General features: G+C 39.4%; 1 protein-coding gene and 1 pseudogene across 1 annotated transcript in view; both read left to right on the forward strand.

The window, feature by feature from the left end:
- The window catches only part of LOC119806412, a 30,826-nt pseudogene extending 20,052 nt beyond the window's left edge, over positions 1–10,774 (forward strand).
- The window catches only part of Tmcc1 (transmembrane and coiled-coil domain family 1), a 125,173-nt gene that overhangs the window by 23,127 nt on the left and 76,944 nt on the right, over positions 1–25,102 (forward strand). The window lies entirely within an intron of this gene.

The following is a 25,102-nucleotide window of genomic DNA, read 5'->3' on the forward strand; positions in this document are numbered from 1 at the left end:
AGGCCCATAGTATCCAGCAGACATTTCCATGGAGCAGGAAAATTCAAAGACAGTTCAATCACTTTCTTCTGTGTCCTGCAGAATGTCTAGCAGACTCTTTCATGAAGCAGGAACCCCAAAGGACCATCTCACCTTTAGGCAAGTTAAGCAGTCCTCTCTCTGTGGGTTGTGTCCAGTTTATGCAGTAGTCCAGGCAAGAGCAGTATCTTGCCAAATGGCTAACCAACTCCCTAAGGAGCCTTGTTGATGCCCATCTTCCTATTGAAGTAGATTGGTGCTGCCAGGAGCAGACGTGTCTCATTGTCATGAAAAACCGTAAGTTATTAAAACATTTAAAATGCCATATTCTGTAGTCTTTGAAAGATATGCAGAATGCCTATCTGAAATATATCTCTATATATCTAAAAAATCTAACATGACTACAAAGCTTGACTATTATCGATGATTATACATTAACAACCTATACTTCCTAATTATACATTACATTTTTAAATGAACTACACAATCACAATACCTTAATCAAGATTAGAAATATGCATATACATATAACAAAATTGACCTTAAACTTGTATCAATAAATCAAGATTTATACCAGTGCAAATTATTCATCTCTATATCATATCCCCCTTTAAATGTAAAAGAACATTTATAAACAATATTTGGGAATATGGGCGCAGTTTTTTCTCTCCAAACTGCTTCATGCTAATGGAGGCGCTGTTATTCAGGTCTTTTCATGGTGTAACCTGTGTGCTAGATTCATCTCAGTTGGCACTTGAGTGAAATAATTTTCTGAAGGTATTCATGGCAACCTTTCAGGAGGGTGTGGTCTATCATACCATATTGGGATAGAAGCAATCCACAGGGTCTCATCCTCTGTGAAAATAAAAGAACCTCTTTTTCAAAGCATTATATCCTTAGATCCAAATTTTGAAGTCAAGATAGCTTTATAATACATATGTTGGATTAGCTTAGCAGACCACACAATGAAATGTCTCTCTGTATTTAGCTCCATCACAGTCAAAAATTTGAAAGAAAATATAATAATATATAGAATCCAAAGTCTGTGAATTTTCCATTTTTACGTGGCTTATTTTTTTCTTTTTTCTGTCATTCCTCATGGACACTAAATCTGTAAGTATTTGGGTCCCTTACATAAATGGTATAGATAACATTTGCATACAGCTTCAATCTCTTGTGTACTGAAATCCTTTCCTCTTAGAAAATCTAGCACAGTATAGATGCAGTATAAATAGTTGGTACATTATATTGTGTGACTAATAATGGAAGGAAGTTTTTGTCTTGAGAAATTTTGATTCTACTGATTGGATAAACAGATAAGGGCCAGGAGGTAATATGTCAACACCACCCAAAGAAAGTCCACATACCTAGGGTGGAATCAGACAAACTAGACTTTTAAGGAAAGAAATGGAGGCAAGTGATGGTGGCACACACTTTTAATTCCAGCACTCCAAAGACAGAGACTGGTGGATCTCTGTGAGCTTGATACCAGCCTGGTCTACAAAGTGAGTTTCAGGACAGCCAAGGCTGTTACACAGTGAAGCCCAGAGAGGGGAGGGAGAAAGAGAGGGAAGAAGGGAGGGAGGGGGAGGGAGACATAGCTAAAGTGATAGAATGAGAAAGATTGCTAAAGATAGAGTGAGGGAGAAAGAGATTACTAAAGATATAAAAATGCCAGAACTCTAACCATTCTTATGTGGTGTTTGGGAAATTTCTTGCGTAGAAGGCTTTTTTCAGAAGGCAGGCTGGAGCTTCTCAAGCTTTTTCTGATTTCTTGCTTTCTCCTGGCATCTTTCAAAATTGCAATTCTAACATGCTAGTTTGCCCTTTTCCACTGGCTTCAAAATTCTTGTGCCCTTTCTGCCAGTGGCTTAAGTCAGATAGCACAAAATAGTCCCTTAGGTAATAAGCCAGTTGTTAGTCAAGGTCCACACTGATTTGGGTCACCCTGTAGGAAGAAAAACATCTTTTCTGTCCCCTTCAGTGTAAGAAAAGTATACAGATTTAAGTAGCACTTTGGATCTACCCTCCCCCAAAGAAACGAAAACCCAAGGGATGATTAAGCTGGTTTGTTAATGTTTTCTATTCTTTTCTTTCCTTTTCTTCCCTCTAAGGCAGGGTTTTACTATGTAGCTCTGGATGTCCCAGACCTCACTATGTAGACCAGGCCAGCCTACAACTCACAGAGATTCACCAGCCTCTGCTTCCCTAGTGCTAGGATTAAAGGCGTGCACCACCACTGCCCAGCAAGCCTGGTGTGTTTTTAATGCCGAGCTTTAGAAGTAGATAGTGGTGGAGTCCTAGGATTGGATAGAGACTGTGATATAATGGTACCAAAACTGGAATACCCTTAGCAAGTCCTGCTTGTTCAGAGCCTCTCTGTGCTTCATCTTCAGAGATGAAGGTACTTCTTTTCTCCAGGCGTGGGCAAGGCACTCTGATAATAGAGTATTATAACCTGCACAGTAGTGTATGTTGGGATAATGTACTCTAAATCCCATCTGGGGGTTTCCTCTGCTATCTGGAAGGGAAATTTGTGAACAGGCAAACCAAATGTCAGAGGTTTTTCTATTCTTTTTACTTGAAAAACTGTTGGTTTTTACAGTGTTCTGGATGTCAGAACTCAGTTGGTCTCTAGAAAATCTAGTGACTTTACAGTCTAAGCATTATTTTAAACTCTACATCCGTGGATGGCGGCTCACCCATGGCTTCCTCATATGCCATCTTAAAGATGTCACTCTCCCTAATGTTTATTAAAACATCAATATTGCCCAAGAACTTTTTTCCTGTATATGTTTGTTGCAAGAGGAGCGGCCTGCTTGTTCATTCTGGCCACCCAGCTTAGCCCTGAAATAACCACAGAAAAACTGTATTAATTAAATTACTGCTTGGCCCATTAGCTCTAGCCACTTATTGGCTAACTTTCACATCTTGATTTAACCCATTTCTATTCATCTGTATATCGCCACTTGGCAGCGACTTACTAGGAAAAATACAGCATGTATGACTCTAGTGGCTCCATGGCGGCTCTCCTACTCTGCTTTCTTCCTCCCAGCATCCAGTTCTGTCTTCCCGCCTATCTAAGTTCTGCCCTATCAACTAAGCCAAGGCAGCTTATTTATTCATTAACCAATGAAAGCAACACACAAACAGAAGGAACTCCTACACCATATATTTATCTTAGTTAGGGTTATTATTGCTGTGATGATACACCATGACCAAGCAGCTTGGGGGGGGGGGGGAATCAGGACAGGAACTCAAACAGGGCAGGAACCTGGAGGCAGGAGCTGATGCAGAGGCTGTGGAGGAGTGCTGCTTACTGGCTTGTTTCTCATGGCTTGCTCTACCTGCTTTCTCTTGTAGAGCCCAGGACTACTTGCCCAGGGGTGGCCTCACCCACAATGGACTGGGCCCTCCCCATCAATCACTAATTAAGAAAATGCCTTACAGGCTTGCCTACAGCCCAATTTTATAAAGGCATTTGCTCAGTTGAAGCTCCCTCCTTGTACTTGGAAGCTGCTTGTTAATTTCTGGCTGTTCAGACCCAAAATAATCACACAAAAAATTGTATTAATTAAACATTGTTTGACCAATCACTTGGGTGTATTGCTAGCTAGCTCTTATGTTTTAAACTAGCCCATCTCTCTCAGTCTGTGCATCACCATGAGATCGTGGTCTGCCGGCAAGGTTTCACCAGGCTCCCATGGGCTCTTTCTTTTTCGGTGGCTCTGTTCCTGACTCCATCTTTCCTCTGCTTGAAATTTCTGCCTTACTCAATTCTGCCCTGCTGTAGGTCAAAGCAGCTTTATTCTTTAACTAATGGTAAAGCATACAGAGGGGAATCCCACATCACCTCCTCTCCAGTAAGTTCACATAAAACTAGCAAGCACAACATTTCTGAGTAAAAGAAATTATAGAGGAATTATTTCAGCCTATGTACGCCATTTCATTTTTTTCCTCTGTGAAGTTCATACCTACAAACAGAAAATGAAATAGAAACTACTGATAATGCAACTTTAGATTTTATATTATTCTTTTTGCTGTAATAAAAGCATAAGATAGTAATCGTCACATATCTTCTTTTAAGAATTTCCCAGCATTCCATAAGTATTAGTTGTCCAGAATGGCACCATACAGTTGAGGAATGGAGATATGAGGCATTCCTTCAAAGTGTTTTTCTTTATTGTTTAAATTTTTAAAAATTTATTTTTATTTTATGTGTATAAGTGTCTTCCCTACATGTATATATGTGCACCACATGCATGCCTGGTGCCCACAGAAATCAGAAGAGGGCATCAGATACCCTGAAACTGAAGTTCTAAATGTTTGTAAGCTACTGTGTGGGTTCTGGGAACTGAACCCAGGTCATTTGGAAGAGCAGCCAGTGCTCTTAACCACATCACTGCAACCTACAAAGTGCTCTTTTTTAGTTTGTATGAGAAGCAACCTTAATGCGTGAGAAACCAAATAACAGTAGGGAGCCAAGTAGACATGCTATCGTATAAGAACTGTACGCACTATACTGTATACACTGGATCATTTTTCCAGAGATGACTGAGTTGAGAAGCACTGAACTGAGGAACTGAAGTAGATGGGGCTTCTGGAAAAACTAAATTGTTATAGGATTCTATCTCAGTATATCAGCCCTGAAGAAAATCGCTTATGCAGACTGGTATAGGCAGTGTTATTTGTAATAGCAGAAGTGTGGGAATACTCTAGAGGTCATTCAGAGTAGCTACACAGACTACTCTGCCCATGCTATTAGATACTTGGTAGTAGGAGAAAGTGGTAAATGTAAAATGTATAGACCATATGTACTAAGAATAATGGCATAAGAATAAATTGGATTTTTATTTTTCAACATTCTAATTTTTTCCCTTGGTTTTTTTTTCAAGACAGTTTCTCTGTAGCTTTGGAGCTGGTCCTGGAACTAGCTCTTGTAGACCAGTCTGGCCTTGAACTCACAGAGATCTGCCTGCCTCTGCCTCACGTGTGCTGTGATTAAAGGCATGTGCTACCACCGCCTGGCCTCAACATTGTATATTTTAATTGTCAAAAATTACACATTTTATCATATACATTGGTGTTTTGAAATATATATACATGGATAAACATTGTGGAATAGATAAAATTAGCTTATTAACATACATATTACCACAGCTATTATTTTAACAGATCAATTAAAATTCTGTTTTACAGAAAAATAATTATTGTTGTTAACTTTAAGCATCATGTTGTATAACCGATCTCTTTTATTTCCTTATCTAGAATGATTTTTATCTGTGGCTAACCTCCCCAATTGATCCAGACCACTGAGGTTTTTTTTTTTTTTTTCCAAAAAGGGTTATCAAACCAGTTACATGATTGTAATTCCACAATTTGGGATCGTGAGGTAGGAGGGTACAGACTTGCAGGACTGGGCTAGTCAGCCTGGCTTATACTGGGGATGGAGAGAATTAGAGAAGATAGCAGTATAAAGTGGGTTTAAAAGCCAAGCCAACAAATTGTGACTACAGATAACACTGTAGGAGTTTGTAAGTACACACATACACAGATTCATAATAAAGGATATGGATAACAGTGATTATAACAATTAAAATTAATTGCAGATTTAAAAAAGTTAAAATCCCAATGAAAATTTATCAAATCACTACAATATTCTAATTAGTTTATGAGTGAGTTTATCTTGTTCTTTATGTCCTGATTGTCTAAATTTTGTGAAATTTTATTTACTGTCTCTTTTCTTTTTTTTTTTTTTTTTTTTTTTTGTTTTTCGAGACAGGGTTTCCCTGTAGTTTCTAGAGCCTGTCCTGGAACTAGCTCTTGTAGACCAGGCTGGCCTCGAACTCACAGAGATCCGCCTGCCTCTGCCTCCCGAGTGCTGGGATTAAAGGCGTGCGCCACCACCACCCGGCCTCTTTTCATTTTTTGAGACAGGTTCTCACTCTAGCAAAGGCTGTCTTCTAACTGTCTGGATAAACCAGGCTGGTCTTGAATAGGCAGTAATCCTCCTGTGTCAACCTCTTCAGTACTGGTATAACTTGGTACCCCACTAAACCTCACATAGTTTCTAAATTTTCATAAACATATTTTAAATCATAAACAGCCATTTATAAATGAGAAATAAATAACAAAAATAATAGTTAATTCTTACAATGGAAAAGAAGAACTTGTAAAATTTAAGTAGAAAGATCAGGGAGTTTGCAGATAGGACCAATGGATAAAAAAAAGCTACAGTGTTTTAGGAAATGTGTGTGTGTGTGTGTGTGTGTGTGTGTGTGTGTGTGTGTGTGTGTGTGTGTATATATATATATATATATATATAATTGTATTGCTGTGTGTGTGTGTGTGCGCACTTGCATCAGTATCTTATGAAACTGCTTTCTGCTTCTCCCTTGTTTCCTTTTATCCATTCACATCAGGTAATTGCATGTCATGAGGTTTGGAGAGGGGAGAAACAGAACTTCAAGCATTGGTTTTATTTTATTTTACTTTATTAGGTTTTATGAGACAAGATATCTATGTAATTCCTGCTGTTCCAGAACTTGCTGCTTAGACCAGGCTGGCTTCAAACTCATAGAGATCTGCCTGCCTCTGCCTCCTGGGTACTGGGATTAAATGCATGTGCTACCATGCCAAGCATCAAGCATTGCTTTTATTAAAAACAAAAATATCAGACTGCTTTAATGTATCTTAAAGAGCACAAAGGGATCACTAACATGTTAACTTTACCTGGCAAGTGTGGCTGCTCTTTAAGTCAACCGCTATAGCTAGTAAGCTACAGATTGAACCAGGGACTTGGTTTTTTGTTTTGGTTTGATTTGGGCCATCAACATAATTTAACTTCTTATTACTTAATGAATTGTGCTACTTTCAGTGCTGTTTTACACTGACAGTTACTTGGCTTTTTACAAACTACAGAAGTTTATTTACTTCAGATAAGATAAAGTATCTTATCTCTCACCTATTATGAGATTACCCCAGCAAATTAGTTTTTAGATAACAAAAATCTGTATCACTTTAGAACCGAAGTACATAAGAAACCCTAAAACTGGCAGCATTGTTGATGAGGATTTTTGGAAGTTGATTTCTCCTATCTTGCTTGAAAGCCAGACAGTAAAGAATCATATTTCCTTCCCAACAGTTTTTAAAAATTAGTTTACATGTATGTTCAAATTTAAAATTAGCAACTAAATTTTATTAGCATTTACATTTCCATTCTACAAATATGTAACAACCCATTTCATGCCCGTCTAGTCTTGTGGGGCACCACTCCTTTTAAGACATAGTCTCACATAACCCAGACTGGTTGTGAGCTCTTGACCCTCCTACTTCAGTTTCCCTAGTGCTGGGATCACAGACCTATGCCAACATAAGCTGTCTCATGAGTGTTCTTATCTTTGCTCATTTACAGAATTCTTGAAAAAACTTGAAGACTCAGACCTCCAGACTTTTCTATCCCAAATTTCATCATTCTTTATGCCTCTTATTCCTAGTAGCACTGTTGTGTAATACCATCCCAGATTGTACCCTCCTTTGTAAAGGGTGTGCTTCATTCCATTCCTTAATGTCTGGTATCCGAAGTGCTTGCTCTGAAATAATGATAAGTATTGCATAGTAAAGTCTTATTAAATTCTTACAACTTTATTGAGTAATTGGTAGTTAGTTACTCCTACTAGATTATCATAAAAGCTGATTGAAACCCACAGTGTGACTGGAAGAATACAATTTATTTCATATAACTGTTCTAAGACAGGTTACCAAAGAGGTGAGAGAGCCCTAGCTAAAGTACTTTAGGTGTGCCAGGCTTTAGGTAAACTCAGCTGTTACTTAGAATGTGGAAATTCAAGTTCTCAATTGTTCCTGAACTTGTTATGTAGACCAAGTTAGCCTTGAACTCAACCTAGATCCGCCTGCCTTCCTCCTCAAATGCTAGGACTAAAGGCATGTGCCACGCCCATCTAGTCTTCAGTTTCATTTTGTTATACATTTATACATGAATAGAAAAAAGATACATGTTACTTTTCTAGTGTGGTGTTACAGATATTGATTTAAAAGGAATAGACTGGACAGTAATGGTGCACGCCTTTAATCCCAGCACTCAGGAGGCAGAGGCAGGTGAATCTCTGAGCTAAAGGCCAGCCTGGTCTACAAGAGCTAGTTCCAGGACAGACTCTAAAGCTACAGAGAAACCCTGTCTCGAAAAACAAACAAACAAAAAGGAATAATTTTTTCTACCATGATAATAAATAAAATCTAAAAGATTTTTCATCTAAACTGATAATATACACAATTATTTACCAGCTTTAAAAATCGATTATTTGACAAATAAGGAGAAAATATTGGAAGTTGGGGCCAAAATGTCAAAGATAACTAGAAAACAAGATTGCTAAGTGATTGATGCTCATATTCTTTAGTCATGACTAGAACTCTGCTCTAGTTATGGAGTCTATGGTTTTCTACGTCTGTGAACCATTCAGAATGTATTTAAATACTGTGATGGTCATTCGCATAGTTAATAGGTGTGTGGCTCCAGGAACTGAGCTCATACCTTTAACTAATGACCTTTGTGACTTTATGAAGGATTCTTGTCTTTTTCCATAGAGATTGTAAAGTGTTGCCAATTTTTTGAACAAACTACAAAAACAAAGATTTGACTCCTAGAATGTGAGAGAGAAATTATAAAGCTGTGGACTTTGTTTAGGTTATGCATCTTTCTTGCTTTTATTTTGTTAATTTTGTAATTGTCTATTCATCCAGAAAAGCTTCCGATTCTTCAAAATAAGCCACATTTAGAGACTGTAACTTTTTTCCCTAATGACTTAGGTAATTAAGGATGTTTTCTGTTTTAAATTATCTTTTTTTTTTTTTTAATGAAGGGCCGGATTTAACATTCATTGATAATGATATTTTAACACAATTAGTTGCATCAAATAATTAAACTTTATTTTACTAGTAAAATGAATGAGTTTCCACAAGAAAATCAAACAAGTTTGATCTACCTAAGTCCTCTACAATTCTCGATCATTACACATTTATACTCCTACCATCAGCTCAGTTGTGACTCTTATTCTCTCTTTTATTAACCCAGTTCTACTCAGGTCTGGGTGCTCTACTACAGAACTAAATCTCTATTCAGCCTCCTCCTCTCCTCAGTTCATGATTAATACTTAATGTGTACTGTCTGTTGTCTTTTGACATTTTTTTGCTTCCATTTCTCCTTATTTTTAAATAGAAAGAATCTTACAGCCATAATATAGGCTTAGTTTTATATTCCTGTGTTTCCTGACCATACATGTGATCTCTCTCTTTCTCTCTCTCTCTCTCTCTCTCTCTCTCTCTCCACGCACGCACGTGCACAGACACACACACTTTTTTCTTTGAGACAGGGTCTCACTGTATAGTCTTCATTGACCTTAGACTCATGGTCCTCTGCTCCATCTCCTGTATGTTTGCTCCATCTCCTGTATGTTGGGATTACAGGTGTGGGTCACCAAGCTCAGCTTCGAACCCTATATTTCATTTTCTGTGAGAAGAAAAGGGTAGTACTGACACCTCCACTTAACCATTTTAAAAACAACAACAAAAAGCTCAAATTTACTGTTAGACAACTTTGCACTTGAAATTGTTTTAATCCAGTGGTTGTCAACTTTACTGATGCTGTGACTTTTTAATACAGTTCTTCATGTTGTGGAGACCCCCAACATAAAATTATATTTTTTGCTACTGCTGTGAATTGTAATGTAAATGTTTGTGTTTTCTCATGGTCTTAAGCAATCCTTTGACCCCCCAAGGGGTTGAGACCCACAGATTGAGAACCGCTGTTTTCATCTGTTTTAGTGTTAGGTTACACTTGCATGTTCTGCACCATAAATATGGTCGATTTTCACTTATTTAGTCATAGTTGATCTCAGTTGTTGCTTTCAAACTTTGAAAGTTTTTGTTGTTGCTGTTGTTTAAGCAATACAAACCTTTTTTCTATTTATAGTTTTTAAGAGGCAGTTTTATATTCATTTTGTGTGCAATAAGCTTTTGGAGCCTACCTTGGCATCCTGCTGTTTGAATTTGATGTAACTTGTCAGTGATGCCAAAGACCCTATTAAGTAGGATGAGGTGAAGGCATCTTGCATCCTATTGTTCATAATATTGTTCATCTTGCATCCAATTTGTTCGTATTTAAAAGCCAGTGCAGAGGACAGCAAATAACAGAAGAGCCTTTCTTTTGTTTTCAAATTAATTTCTCACTTTTCTTGCCTGAAGAATATAATAACTCTTCGTTTCCTCAGAATTATATTGAGGTTTTAGAGAAGGTTCCTGATTGATCTGAAAAGTTTTGACACTAGCACAAACCTGAGAAGGGTGTTGGGAGAAGTCAGTGGGACAGCAGATGTGAATTCTGATTGTACATAGGTTATTCAGGCCAACAAAGGGTACAACCCTAATACAGGACCTAACCCTGCTCACAGCAGTGGAGGGCATGGCAAGCATAGAACCAGTGGATGCCCACAAGTCTGTCCTCACTTGGAAGAAGACTGGCTAGTGATCTTTGGGTACCCCCCACCCAGCTTGCCAATTTCTGTTTCAATTACCTGTATTTGTTTCACTTTAAACTGGTTTATTTGGTATGTGTGCCAGTTTTTAAAAATTACTTTGTGCCAGCAAGAGAACATTCAACTCTGGGGGCCACCTTACCACTTTAGCTTTTAACTTGAGCTTGAAGTTGAAGTCACCATTCAAGTATGCTCCCTGTACCTGACATTCCTTCCCGCAGGAGCCTCCCAGTGAATAAGAGGAAAGGCTCAGCCAATTATGCTAGACAAAGCCACACAGCTGCGAGTCAGCTGGGAGGAGTTTCCGTTTAGAGCTGGAGCTGGTAGAGGCTGGCTATCCCACCTCCTTTTCTCCCCCACTTCTCCCACCTCCCTTTTTCTGGGATTACCTGGTGGAAGCTGAGCCCTGACTCCAGGACAGGGCAGCAGATGACGCGATACTGGCCGGCACCACCCACCTCCAGCCTTAGCCTCAAGAGCTAAGACCCGAAGCTCAGGTGGCACCCGGCACCCTGCCTGAAGGTTGGCGGGAGGGGAAGGGGTGGTCCTTACGGCTGGACCCTTCAGCTGACACAGGAAGTGCGGGGAGAGCCTGGCACTGGGCTGGGGATCCGCCCCGCCTGCCTCTCCTAGGCTGTGCTGTCTCCGCAGAACAATGAAGTGCTTCCAAGTTTGCTGAGACTCGTGGGGAATCCATCGAACTCTGTCAGCCTTCAAATGTGCCGCCAGAGACTTCCCCAAGAAGCTGTGTTTTAATAAAAGAAGAAAAAGACACCCTGGCTGGGTAGATCGCTTTGTTAGGAGATCTTCACGACCATGGTCCAGCGCTTTAGCCTCAGGCGGCAGCTCTCCAAGGTGGGTCAGCTTTCTGGTGTGTCTTACCGGGAACTCTGACTGGCTTTAGCAGGGCTTCCTTTTTGATGGTACTTTTGTGTCAAGCCTGCCTTCCTGTAGTGCTAAGGAAGGTCTAGGGAGGAAGCACTGCCTTTTGTTCTTTGATCTGATGGACACAAAGCTGAAGGCTGCCAGCCCTGCCAGCCCCAGACTGTGTGCCCCTAAAACTGCAGCTGTCATCTGCGAATCTGGACCAACTTGTCATCTGTACCTGATAGAATTTCAGAAGAGTGTGGATAAGAAATATTTGTAGACCAAATGTGCATATTTAATTAGCAATTAAATAAGTAACTTGTAGACCAACAGAAGAAAATCTGCCTGCTCTGTGGAATCAGAGCTTACATAGAAATTTCACTAATAAACTCAAGAAATTAGCACAAAACAGTTCTAGAAGCTGCCAAGGCCCACAGGAAAATGTTAAGATGAGGGGTTGTGTGGAGAATTGCACATCTACTGAAGAAATGTGTAGGAAGCCTCACAGGGAAGCTGATGGAACAAATCTTTAGAGTAAAAAAGTCAGTCTCATGGGAACATATTCAGGTACCAGATAAAAAGGTGAAGTGCCCCTTTAAGAAAGAATAGTAGTTTTTATGAATGGACTCTAGTGGACACAGCCTGGATATATATAGTTTTGAGCCCTCTCCTTAGCTAGTGCAGAGGCTGTGTAGAAAGAGGAGGTAAGAGGTGAGCTTTGTTTCAGAAACATTGTGATCTCCATAAACTTTATTTTAAAGACATGGCAGTTAGTGACTAAATTGTACCACAGTTCATTCCCTGTAGACAGAAATGTAAACAAATAGTCTATCTGTAGGCATTCTCAACTTTCTTGACTATAAATCAGAACTGTTAAATCTGTGTGTGTTGCAGTGTGTTAGGGTCCAGGTGACCCCGTTGTAACTGAAACAGAAGGAGCGCCATGCTTGCCTCTATTCCCAGACCATGTGATATCTTCATGATCTCACCTGACAGGGACTTTTTCAGATTATTGAAATGCATTTCCTATTCTGTGTGTGGAGAGAGACGCAGAAGGCCTACATTTCTCCTAAACAATACAAAGAAGAATCCTCGTATTATTCCTTCAGTATTCTTTAGTGGTGAATTTTCAAATATGTAGTAATGTAATAAACAGACACTGTAGTGTTTTTTTATGACACTATTACACAGGATGGTCTTAGAACTAAGAGCCAGGCAGTGATCACTTAACTAGAGCAAAACTGCATTCTGGGTATTTTGCTGTTGATGCTTTTCTCCAGGTTATTATTTACATAGGTTATTATTTATTACATAAAGAGAATTAGGGAAGGGGTGGAAGCACAGTCTACATAGAATCAGGGTGAGCAGAGCAGTTCTTTCTGCTTACCATAACAGCGTTTATAGTTCCTGATACAGGTGGTTATGACAAAACTTTAGGGAATTTGTGCCCTTAATTTAGTATGTATTCAGTTGTGAATGCAGTTTGCAGGGCACTTGAACATGAGGAAGAAACTGAATTGGATGTCCCTGAATTTTTCCTATACTCACTGAGATTTAAAGAAGTAACTACCTCTGCTCTGTCATACAAGTAGTTTTGCTAGTAAGAAAGAATCTTGTACATGAATATAATTTTCTTACCATCTCAGTGTTTTGGTAGGGATTTCTGTTAGAAAGTTTGTGAAAGGAAATATCTGTAAAGGTTTGTGGTGGTTTTAACATCAGGATCGGTTGATCCTAACTTGAGTTGCCATGTAACTCCTGTAGGCTAGCTACTGTTCACAGATGGGCTAAGAAAAAAGAAGGAAACTGTGGAGCTACAGGAGGAGTACAACTCTTCTTTCCTATCACACCTCTCATCCCAGCACTCAGGAGACAAGCAGGTATATTTCTGTGAGTTCAATGCCAGCCTGGTCTGCAGAGTGAGTTCTAGACCAAACACGCTTACCTGATGTCAAACAAAAGACTCTTGCTCCTGAAAATGTTGTTTTCCTTATCTCCTTGAGTGGATCCCAGCTTCTTCGCCATTTCACATTATTTTATTCCTTGCTAGATTCCTTACATGTTACTTTAGAAATATTAGCAAAACCTTTTCTCTCGGCTGTACATCTACTGGGTAAGCCAGAAACAGAATCCAGCCCCTTCCAGTGTGGGCATTTCACTTAATTCTCCTAATGATTCTTAAAGTTGATTGATTGTTCCAGTAATAATGCCCTTTGATTTTACTTCAAATGATAATTATTTCCCAATGTTCAAAAGTAATTTTTATTTATTTATTTTTTTTTTTTTGGTTTTTCGAGACAGAGTTTCTCTGTGGCTTTGGAGCCTGTCCTGGAACTAGCTCTTGTAGACCAGGCTGGTCTCAAACTCATAGAGATCCGTCTGCCTCTGCCTCCCGAGTGCTGGGATTAAAGGCGTGCGCCACCACCGCCCGGCCAAAAGTAAATTTTTTAAATGAGATTTTACATCCAGCATATTTTTATGGAGATCATAACCCTGCCTCTAGAGGCAGCATTTTTAAATTCTTTCTGTTTATGTAAACATGGTTTTTTTTTTTGAGCTTTCTAACATGAATGACAAGTGAAGCAGTGGTGTGGGACAGTTGTCTGTATTTTGTCAGTATATTTAACTAAATACTGACTGGCCAGTAGTCAGGCAATAAGTATAGGTGGAACAACCAGACAGGAAGTAGAGGCGGGCAATGAGAACAGGAAAATTCTGGGAAGGAAGAAGCCCATTCCTCCCCAGTCCAGAAGAAGGATGATGTGACCTGCCCCACTAAAATGGTATCGAGCCCTGTGAACAATGGATTAATACAAGTTATAAGAATTAACAAGAAGCCTGAGCTAATGGGCCAATCAGATTTATAACGTGTGTAGACTTTTTGTATGATTCTTTGGGACCTAATGACTGTGGGAACAGGGCAGGACAGAAACCCCAACAAGCAGTTCCTCACATTACAGAGTGGCACCCACAGTCAACTAAATCCACATTCCTTCTGTTTGTGTGTTGCTTTCGTTGGATAATGAATAAAGAAACTGACTTGGCCTAGTTGATAGGGCAGAACTTAGGTAGGCGGAGTAGACAGAACTGAATGCTGGGAAGAAGGGCAGAGTGGGAGACACCATGGATCTCCTGCCTGAGACAGCTGCTGGTTAGAATCTTGCCGGTAAGCCACAGTCATGTGGCAATACACAGATTAGTAAAAACAGATTAAATTAAAATGTAAAAATTAGCCAATAAAAAATTAGAGCTAATGGGCCAGACAGTGTTTAAATGAATACAATTTCTGTGTGATTATTTCGGGTGTAAGATAACTGGGTGGCTGAGACAGAACAAAGGGCCACCCTCCTCATGCAACAAGGCAATGCTTGTAATATTGTCAACTTTAGATATGCTCTGAATAGGCTCTGCTTAGTTCAAGTTTCACATTTTCATTAAAGTCAGTCAGCCTCACAGAATCCATCCTTTCCTCTCTCCTTTCCTCTGTGTGTGTGTGTGTGTGTGTGTGTGTGTGTGTGTGTGTGTGTGTGTGTGTGGTCTATTCTGGCATTGAACTTACTACCTTCTTAACTGAGACTTCCAAGGACAAGATTACAGGTGTGCACCAAGGTTCTGGGCACTGAGTCCACTTTCTGTCTCAGAGAGTACTTGAAATATCATCAACCCATTATGACTTCTTTTTCTGTCATACCAGATTTCCTCCCCATTCCATCTGAGAGCTTCCCTTTGTTACGTTTAAATTTTTCATATGATGGAAACCCAGGAAAAAAATCAAGTCATACCTTGAGTTTACCTATAAAGGGAATATAAAAGAAAGGTCCCATGGACCTTCAGTTCTGCTGTTGATTTGCTGAGAACAATCTAGATGTGTAGAGCAACTAACAATCTTTTAGTCCACAAGTACCCTCTCTACAGTGTCCTGTTTTGCTATCAGTTTGGTGTCAGCAAAAGAAACTTTGGAATTATAGCTATTCTCTAGAAATATAGATTATTGATAATAACTTGAATTTTCAGTAAAAAAATTATTTCTTTAGAAATCGGTTTTTAAAGTTCTACCAATTTTTTGTTGTATTATGTGGTGGCATATATGACTTTCTTAATCTTTCTTTGAATTTATTCTCATCAGTAAAATATGAGCATTGCTGCTCTTCTTCCACCATGTGGGTCCCAGGGCTTAAACTCAGATCATTGTCATGTTTGGCAGCAAGTGCCTTTACCCTCTGAGCCACCTCAATGACCCTTACAATTTTTAAAGGTATATTAAGTTTGCCTTCTCAGTGATAAACCCCGAGGATACAGTAAAGTAGTACAGTATTATTTGTGATTACAATTTCAAATATACAGGCAAGGAGTCAGTATTGGGTGGGTACTTTTAAGCAACAGTCATGCAGCATCTCTTTCTGTGTTCCTTCCATTAAATTTTCTTTGTTAAGTTATCCACTGGTGAGCTTCGTAATTGGAAATAGAGCATTTGTATTTTACTAGAAAGAAAACATTGCATTTTCCTGTTAATCATTGACCTGTTTTTTGTTTGTGTGTTTGTTTTTGTTTTTAGGAGGCTTAAATCAGATAGTGCCATGTTTGGCTGCTATGTCTGTGTGCATTCTGCAACACTCATCAGGTGTAATCTATAGAATACTTCTGATGTATTATAAAACCCAAATAGAAAGACTGACAGCATTCTGTTACATGAAATAAGACCTCTAATAAGATAAATTCTGAACACACACCTGTGGTAGAAGTAAAGAGTGCCCCACCCTTTTTTTTATTAAAATAGGCTGCTTTCAATTTTGAGAAAAACATTTGTCTTACCAGACTATATGACAGGTAGAAAGCTAAAGTAAGGGTCCAGGTGTAGCCCAGTGGTAGAGTGCTTATCTGCCATACCAGGAAAGTCCCTAGTATGTCCCAGGTTCAATCCCTAGCTTGTCTAAAAAGAACAAACCAAAGGCTGAAGTCAGCCTTTTATTTTTATGAAATTAATGGTAAATATCGCATTTAGAAGTGTGGTTGAACTCTTCCTTGGCACCTGTGGTGAAATTTAAAAGTAGATGAAGTAAAATTTTAGGTGGCCCTAAAGGATTTACATCAGTAAATTCTTTCTTTTCCAGTAGGACTTAAAGGCCTGGGAATATATATCACTTGGTGGGGTGCTTAGCATACATGAGTCTTGGGCTGAATCCTCAGGCATGGTGACACACATTTATGGTCCCAATGCTTGGGAGGTTCAGGCAAGAGGATCAGAAATTCCATGTGGCCCAAGCCTGGCATGGTAGCACATGTATGCAATGGTAGCATTGAGACCGTCTTCACTTGTTTTCTAGGGTACTATACTCGTGATTTCTTCTGACCTCTCACTCTTCATTAACCCTCACTCTTTCTTATTCCTTATGATATTTATCTTTTAATTAATACTGATATGGCCTAGGCTCAGCCTAATTTACTACATTCTTGGTAATTTCATCCATCTGCTCTCTCTCTCTCTCTCTCTCTCTCTCTCTCTCTCTCTCTCTCTCTCTCTCTCTGTGTGTGTGTGTGTGTGTGTGTGTGTGTGTGTGTGTGTGTGTGTAAATTTTATTCCCCTTGCTGCATCCTAGATTTGTATTTTAACCTCACAAACATCTTCTAGAGTGACTCACAGACTTTCTAAACGTAATATACCCTAAACCCAAACTTGTACAGTTTTCACATCCCCTGGTTTTTTTTCAGTTTCTCATCTAATTTAGTGTCACACGCATCCTTTAGGACTAAAATCTTAATACTCATCCCCACCTCTCTCCAGGATCTCTTTACATAGTTCTGGCTTTCCTGAAACTCTCTTTGTAGACCAAGCTGGTCTCAAAACTCTGTATCCTGAGTATAGGGATTAAAGATGTTAGCCACTTCTCCTCCTCCTCTAAATATGTCACCTGGTTCCTTTGGCTATTTTCTTTAATGGTTTATTAGTCTTTATTTTATGTGCATTGGTGTTTTTGCTTTCATGTATGTTTTGTGATGTTGTCAGATCCCCTGGAGTTGCAGACAGTTGCAAGTTGCTATGTGGGTGGATGCTGAGAATTGAACCCATGTTCTCTGTAAGAGCAGCCAGTGCTCTTAACCACTGAACCCTACAGTTCTGGCTCTACTTCTTAAACATGCCTATAATTTGGCTATCAGGGCTGGAGAGATGGCTCGGTGGTTAAGAATACTGGCTGTTTTTCCAGAGGACTCACATGGCAGTTCACAACCATCTGTAATTCCACTCTCGGGATTTCTTCTGCCCTCTGTAGACACCAGATATACACATGGTATACAGGCATAATGCAGACAAAGCATCCATACACATAAAAATAAAAATTGATAAATCTTTAAAAATTGACTGTCACCTTACCAATTTTAAAGTTATGGCCTCATTTCTGATACTAAACTGTTTGACTTTATTGTGCATTAACATCCCAGCTGGCCTGACAACTTCCTATCAATATTGCCTCACACCTTTAACATAGAAGCCAGAGTGATGCTATTTGTCCTAAGTTTTGTTTGTATTATTCCTGGGACAGAAACCCTCTATATCTTCCGTTTCTTAAGTTTATCTAGCCTGTAAAGCCATACACAGCATGTTTCTCTACATAATCTCTGACATCATTTCTATTAGCTCCTCGCTCATCCTCCTCCAGCCACACTAGTTGGCCTTTCCTATTCCTTGTCAGATTCCTTTTAGTACCTCAGGTTCTAGCTGAGACAGTGTCATGAAAAAAGTCAAAACTAAGTTCTGTTCAGTTGTGTAAAAATGTGGCTGCATACCATTTTTCTGAGAACTCTAGGCAGGCTTGAAGGAGTGGGCTTTAAAAAAGTCAGTGAAAGGAAGGAAACAAAGAATTAAAACCTCATCAGTCAAATTACGGGTGTGAATTTTATATTCTGTAGTATCCCTTGTACCTGAAAGTGTCATGCATACAATCCATCCACATGTGAATGAGTGTGTAAACTCCCCTCAATAATCAGTGAGAACAGTGTGACCACTGGCATGTACAGTGGCAAAGAAAATGTCTGCTAATGGTGGATGGAGCCAGGTCTGTCTGTTTGGATACCGGAATAAAGATTTTAAACTAGTTTAGATAAGTGTTCTTTGTTTTGTTTTTAAAACACCCTATGTTGGTATATAGAAGAGAATGTGAGGCAAGTGTTGCCAGTTATGTGTGGGAGGAAAGGCCAGTCAGGCGTCAGTACCAGAAAGAACACTGAATACCTTTTCCTCTATAACACTAAAGAATAAAAGCCACAGAATGTATTTATTGATGGCGTTGCCTAAGAAGATGAAGTGACTGACTCAGAAATGTCAGCTGTGAAGCTAGGGATAGTCTTGAAGACTGGGGACCTTCTGACAGAATGTGTCCAAGAGGCAGCTGTCCAGCACTGTTTGTGTCTTAGGTGGAGATTGTTGGTATGGTTGGCATTTAGATAGCTAAAATAGGACTTTATATTTCCTGTTCTCTTAAAGATTTGTTTTTATTTGTGTGTATATATGTATGTGTCTGTGTGTGCATGTGTATGTGGAGGTTTTGTTTTTATTAGGCCAGAAGGGGGCATCAGATGCCCTGAAGTAGTAGTTACAGGTAGTTTTGAACCACTTGACATGGGTGCTGGGAACCACACTTGGGACCTCTACAAAAGCAGGAAGTACTCTTAACTTGTGTCATCTTTTTTGACCCATATTTCCTGTTCTTTAGGCTACTTGATCTGCTAAAGTCTAAAAAGAATTTAGGATGCAAATCTTTAGCTTAAAGACTTTGAATATATTCTTTCTATGGCTTTTAATTACTTAGTTGTCATCTTGGGATATTTATCATATTAAAAAACCAAGTGCTATAAAATTAAAGATACTACAAATAGCACTTGTTCACATCTTTTTATGATATATTATTGTAAAAAAATTTTAGTGAAGTAGTTAATACAGATGATGGAATTAGAAGTTGGAGAGAGTTTAAGACTAAGGACCCAAAAGACTACTTTGTGTTGTAGTTGTTACTAGAAAGAAAATATTAACAGTTTGTTGAATTTAACCAATGAGTCGAAAATTGTATTTGAATAGAAGAGATTTTTTAATTTTGCAGTGATGTCAACAGATACCTTAGAAGTAAAATCTAACAGAGTACTTGAAGGTGGGAACCATACATGACTATCTAGTTTCCAGGAACATATGCCCGTTCCACATCTCTTACTGATGCTAGGAATGCTGCCTGTGTGGTCTCTTGCTGAAATCTGACTGATGTTTAAATCAAGACAGCTATTCAGGACCAGATTTTCAGATGAGAAACAAAGCACACAAAAATAAGCTGTAAAGCTGACCATAGCAGTACGCACCTATGGTAGCAACACCGAGGGGCTGAAGCTAGAGGTTTGCCATGTATTCAAGGACAGCGTGCTCTTCAGAATAAGTCCCTATCTCAAACCACAGGGGAAAGTAAAATTAGAAAACAAAAACTTGTTTGGATACTACTCTTGGCTTCTTTTAATAATTTTGTTAAAGAAAATATAGTGCCTTAGAAAAAATGTTCCTCTGGCAATGTTATTTTCCTTCAGGAACTGAGGAGTTCAGCCTGTAGTGAGGGCTGAAAGGGCAGAGCATCCTTAGCCTGGTTTCAGTGAGGCAGCCAGCACATACAGCTATTCTTAGGACCTCCTGCTTCAGTTCTGTGTTCTTTACCCTTACTGGTAAAGGGAAATTTTGTACTAGGTTTTCCTTTTTTTCTTTTTCTTTTTTGCCCTTCCTTCCTTCTTTCCTTCCTTCCTTCTTTCCTTCCTTCCTTTCTTTTCTTTCTTTTTTTTTTCTTTTTTGCTGCCCAAGGGACAGAGGGTTTGTTTCCCAGTGGGACTATGGAGAAGTCAAGGCAACAGAATCTTGAAGCAACTGGTCACATTGCATCCACAGTCTGGAAGAAGAAAGTGAACGAATAAATGGAAACATCTTCTGTGTTTTATTTAATGTGCCATAATAAGTAAATGATCTGGGAATTTTTAGACTCTAATGCTGTGGTTTGCTGTTAGAGCACATCAGCGTAGCAGAATGTATCTTGTTTACTTTCTGCTTGCTAAGCGTGTCTGCCTGGCAGAGGCTTTTAGCCCTGCTACCCACATGATATGAACAAAAGAGCTAGCAGTCTGTTAGAGAAGAACAAAAGAAAAGCAAGAAAAATAATTTTCCTTTAGCTGGAAGATTTCTCTGGAGTCTTGGTGGCTAGAATTCAGGCAGAATCCCAGAAATCAGAGCAGATCAGTGGGAATCCTTGTTTGTTGGAAGAAGGTGCACCTGCTTGGGGCCTGGACTGCATGAAATGGAAGGTAGGGGATCAACTGCATTTTTCCTTCTAAACTGTTCAATTTTAGGAAAGTCAAGGGGTCTTGTTCTGGAATAAACTCAAGGATCTTGTGTTTTGAGAGAGAAGATAGATGTATGGTCATTGTCTGTGTCCACCTGAGAGTTGGAGCTCACCTTGAATGAGAATGACCCATATAGGCTCAAATGTTTGAATACTTGGTCACCATTTAGTAGAACTGATTGTGTTTATAAGTTATGTTGGTCATGATGTCTCATCCTAGAAACAGAAAATAAAGTAATATAACACACTTGCCTGGCACTGAAATAAGTCTGATGACCTGGTTTAAGTCACTTCAGTGCTTTTTGCTCTTCCTGAAACTAACCCGGAATCTTGGGGGACACCTGAAATGGAACCTGCCTGGTTTTCCCAAAAAGAACACCATTATTTAATTGTTCTTAGAGTAAACATGCATTCTCTAAGTATTCCCCTAGGAAGATGCCGTAAAATTGTCAAGGCTGCATGTGTCCCAAGTATTAATTTTTCCATCAGTGAAGGGGATATATTTTGACAGTAGTAGAAGTGAGTCATATATGCCTATTATGTTATAGATTCTGTGACCAGCAGTTGATGGATAAGATTCCATTACTCCTTCAGTGCTAGAATAATTACAGTTGAAACTGAGAGTTGCCCTGAGAGCTTGTGCCATTATATAAATTGTTTTGCGCCATTTTTTTCTGGTTAATTTTATACCCTAGCATAGTTTTCCCTATCACATGGTGGGCACCTGATCAATACATTTCTTAGATAAGTACCTGATTCTATGTTTGCATCTCCTTACTGCCAAGTTGCCTTTCCAAATGAGAAATCTTCTGTGGCAGCAAGAGTTTGCGGCACTTTTCTGGTTTCCCTTTTTTTCTTGCTTTCTTTTTCTCCCCTCCTTCCTTCTGCTCATTTTTAAATGTTCACATTTCTTAGAGCTGTTTCAAAGATTTTTTTTTATTCTGTCCCTGTACTTCCCTTGAACAGTAATCATTGCAACAATTTGTTCACATTTGGTAGGTGTCCAAATAGTTGTCTCCAGCAAAGAACTTTCCTCCGCACTAAATTTTAGTTCTATTTATTTTATTATTTATTAACTCATTCCACATACATTTATTGAAAATTGTACCATCTCTACTAGGTATTAAAATGTTCGGCCACTGTTCTCAATTAGCTTGAAGTGAATAATCAAAGCAGATTACAGATGGTGGTGAATGCTACAAAGATTCTAGATTGGGGCAATGGATGATTAAGGCTAGAGATAAGGTATAAGGGCAAAGAGCAAGGTTTATGTTTATGGAACAAGAAGAATTAAGGAAAATAGGACAACTCTCTTATGCAAAGCTGAGGAGAAACTGAGCAATGTAAATGAGCCCTAGCCAGAGGAAGGGGCCATGAGGGCAACTGTAGGAGTTTGATTCCTTTTAAAATTCAGTAGGGGGATGTGGCTCAATAATTGAGTGTTCACCAAGCAAACACATGTTCATTTCCCATTACCAAGACAGTTATATATTTACATACATACATACATACATATATACATACATACATACATACCTGCCAGTAGTGGAGTCAAAAGGTTTAAATAGAGAGTAACATGGGATTTATACTCTTTTTTCGCACTTGAAGTGTTTCATTTGGTTGGTTGGTTGGTTGGTTGGTTGGTTGGTTGGTTGGTTGGTTGGTTGGTTTTTCAAGACAGGGTTTCTCTATGTAGCCTTGACTGTCATAGACCAGGCTGGCCTCAAACTCACAGAGATAAGCCTACCTCTGCCTCCCAAGTGCTTGGATTAAAAGTGTGTGCCATCACCTGGGATTTATACTTTGAAAAAAATGATTCTGACCAATGTGGAGACCATAGAACGAGATAATGCCTTGTGATGGGGGACAGTAAAGATATGGAGCCTTTGTGAAATTTGATAAGCTGAATGTAAGAAATGAAGGGAAGAGACAGTTGCCTGCTTGATATTTGTTCTGGGGTATTTACTACTGAACTCATCTTTCCCCTCCCTTTTTCTTCCTGAACCTACCTTTCCAGGGTTTTGACTGCTTTGATTTGGGTCTGCAGTCAGATGGGTATCCTTAGTCTATATGCCCTAGTTGGGGTCTAAAGGAGCCTCCAAAGACACAGGTTGAGACTCGGCTACCAGCTTGTGGACCTTTTGAGTGGTGGTAGAACCTTTAAGTGGTGTGGCCTAGTTATTAGGGAAGTGTCCTTTAAGGAAACTGTAAAATTCTGGTCTCTCCTTCTCTCATTTTTGTTCTGTCACATGCTCGTGCCGTGACATGCTTCATCACCATGAACTTGAAAGCAGCACTGCCATCCAGCCATGGACTAGAACCTCTGAAACTGACAAGCCTGCCTTACAAAGTTGTTTATCTCAGGCACTTGTGACAGAGACAGAACACTGAACACGAGCCTTACTGCATGTCACCTGCTGAGTGTGCCCTATTTCTCAAGACAAATACTGTGCATTGTCTTCTGTTTCTTGTCTTCTCCCCCGCATACCCTATACGCCCAACAGAGGTCATCAATTCTACTTCCTGAATACCTCCCAAATATCATCACATTTCTAGGTGCTCATGCCTCTTCCTTCATGTCCTTCTAACTAGCTGGTCTCCTGGCCCCTATGTCTTTTCCTGTATCTACTGAAAAATAGTCAGATTTAATTATCACACCTCTCCTGGAAATTTTTGGCTGACCCCTGAGGATAGCATTGAAAGTCCCTAGAATGATCTATAGAGATTCTTAGTACTGAGTCTGTGTACTTCTTCAGCTTCATCCTTCAGCCTGCCAACCCTTGTTTCCACCAGCCACACAGAGCAACTGTTTACTGTCAGTGAGCCCTGCCCTAGTTGTTCTGTTCCTGACTACTTTTCCTAACCCTCAATCCACTCCACCTCTTGCTGTCCACTTTCTACCCTGCATCCCTAACAAACGAGCAAACCTACAGAGGTTCTGATTGTCCTCTGGGCTCACTTAGGAGCCATTCTGACCCACTGGCTTTAGGTGAGTTCCTCTGTGCTGCCTCCAGGAACTGTCACTGTTTTGATTTGCCTTTGTTTTCTACTGAATGAAAGCTTCTTGAGACAGGAACAGTCTATCTGTCTATACCACTGTGCTTCCAACTTCCAGCTTCTTAATTTATATGTTGAAGGTGATCTACAGGATGAAAGGGAGTGTAATAACCAAGAGTCATGACACATGTAATCCCAACACTATGGAGGCAAAGTCAGAAGGATCTGCAAGGTCAAAGCTAGTCTGGTCTACATGGCAAGTTCCAGGCCAGTCAGAGCTACATAGAGGGACTATCTCAGAAAAAAAAAAAACAAACACTAACAAAAAAGAAGAAAAATGGTGCATTAATAGAACATGTACAGTATATTTTTATAGAAAACTAAAGAGTGTGTGGATAATATATTAATTGAATAAAGTGATCAAATAATTTAAGACATTTTAAAGTATCTGGACATGACTGCAGCAATGTTTCTGTTATCACATGAGATAAGGAACTGTTCAACCCCGGGTTCTCTTTCCCCTTTGGGGAGTCCTGCCTGTGTACATTGCTTCTGTGTGGTGCTGGATGTTTCTTCCCTTTGTTAATTTACCAACTTGATAGTATTGGGTTTACTGGGTTTTTACTGTTGATGTTTTTCAGTATCACTTTATACACTGAGTTTGGGTTTTTGTTTGTTTAATTTGGTTTTATAAGAACATAGAATATTTACATGGTTCTGAAATTAATTTTACAAAATAACACATTTTGTAGTATAGCAGTTATCCTTATCCCTTAATCTTACTTTTTCCCTAGTCTTGATTTCCATTTTGTTCTTGATTCCATTTTCTTCATCTTCTTCTTCTTTTTTTGTTGTTGTTGTTATTTTGAGGCAGGGTTTCTCTGTAGCTTTGGAGCCTATCCTGGAACTAGCTCTTGTAGACCTGGCTGGCCTTGAACTCACAGAGATCTACCTGCCTCTGCCTCCCAAGTGCTGGGATTAAAGGCGTGCACCTTAAAGGCATGCACCGCCACTGCCTGGCCCATTTTCTATCTTGATTTTCATTTGGCTCCTCATCCCCCAACTCCCCTGAAACCCTTACCTCTCCCAATAGTTTTCCTTAAAAAATGGTATGCTCTTTTAACACATTTTTTTTCTTATGACTTAATCCAATCTGAGATCTCAAGACCTTTCCCTTTTTAAAACTGGTGCTTTCGGTTGTGGAGTGGGACTGGGCAGTGGTGGTGCAGGCCTTAATCCCAGCACTCGGGAGGCAGAGGCAGACTGATCTCTGTGAGTTTGAGGCCAGCCTGATCTACAAGAGCTAGTTCC

Source organism: Arvicola amphibius, chromosome 2, assembly GCF_903992535.2.
Source record: "Arvicola amphibius chromosome 2, mArvAmp1.2, whole genome shotgun sequence".
NCBI lineage: Eukaryota > Metazoa > Chordata > Mammalia > Rodentia > Cricetidae > Arvicola > Arvicola amphibius.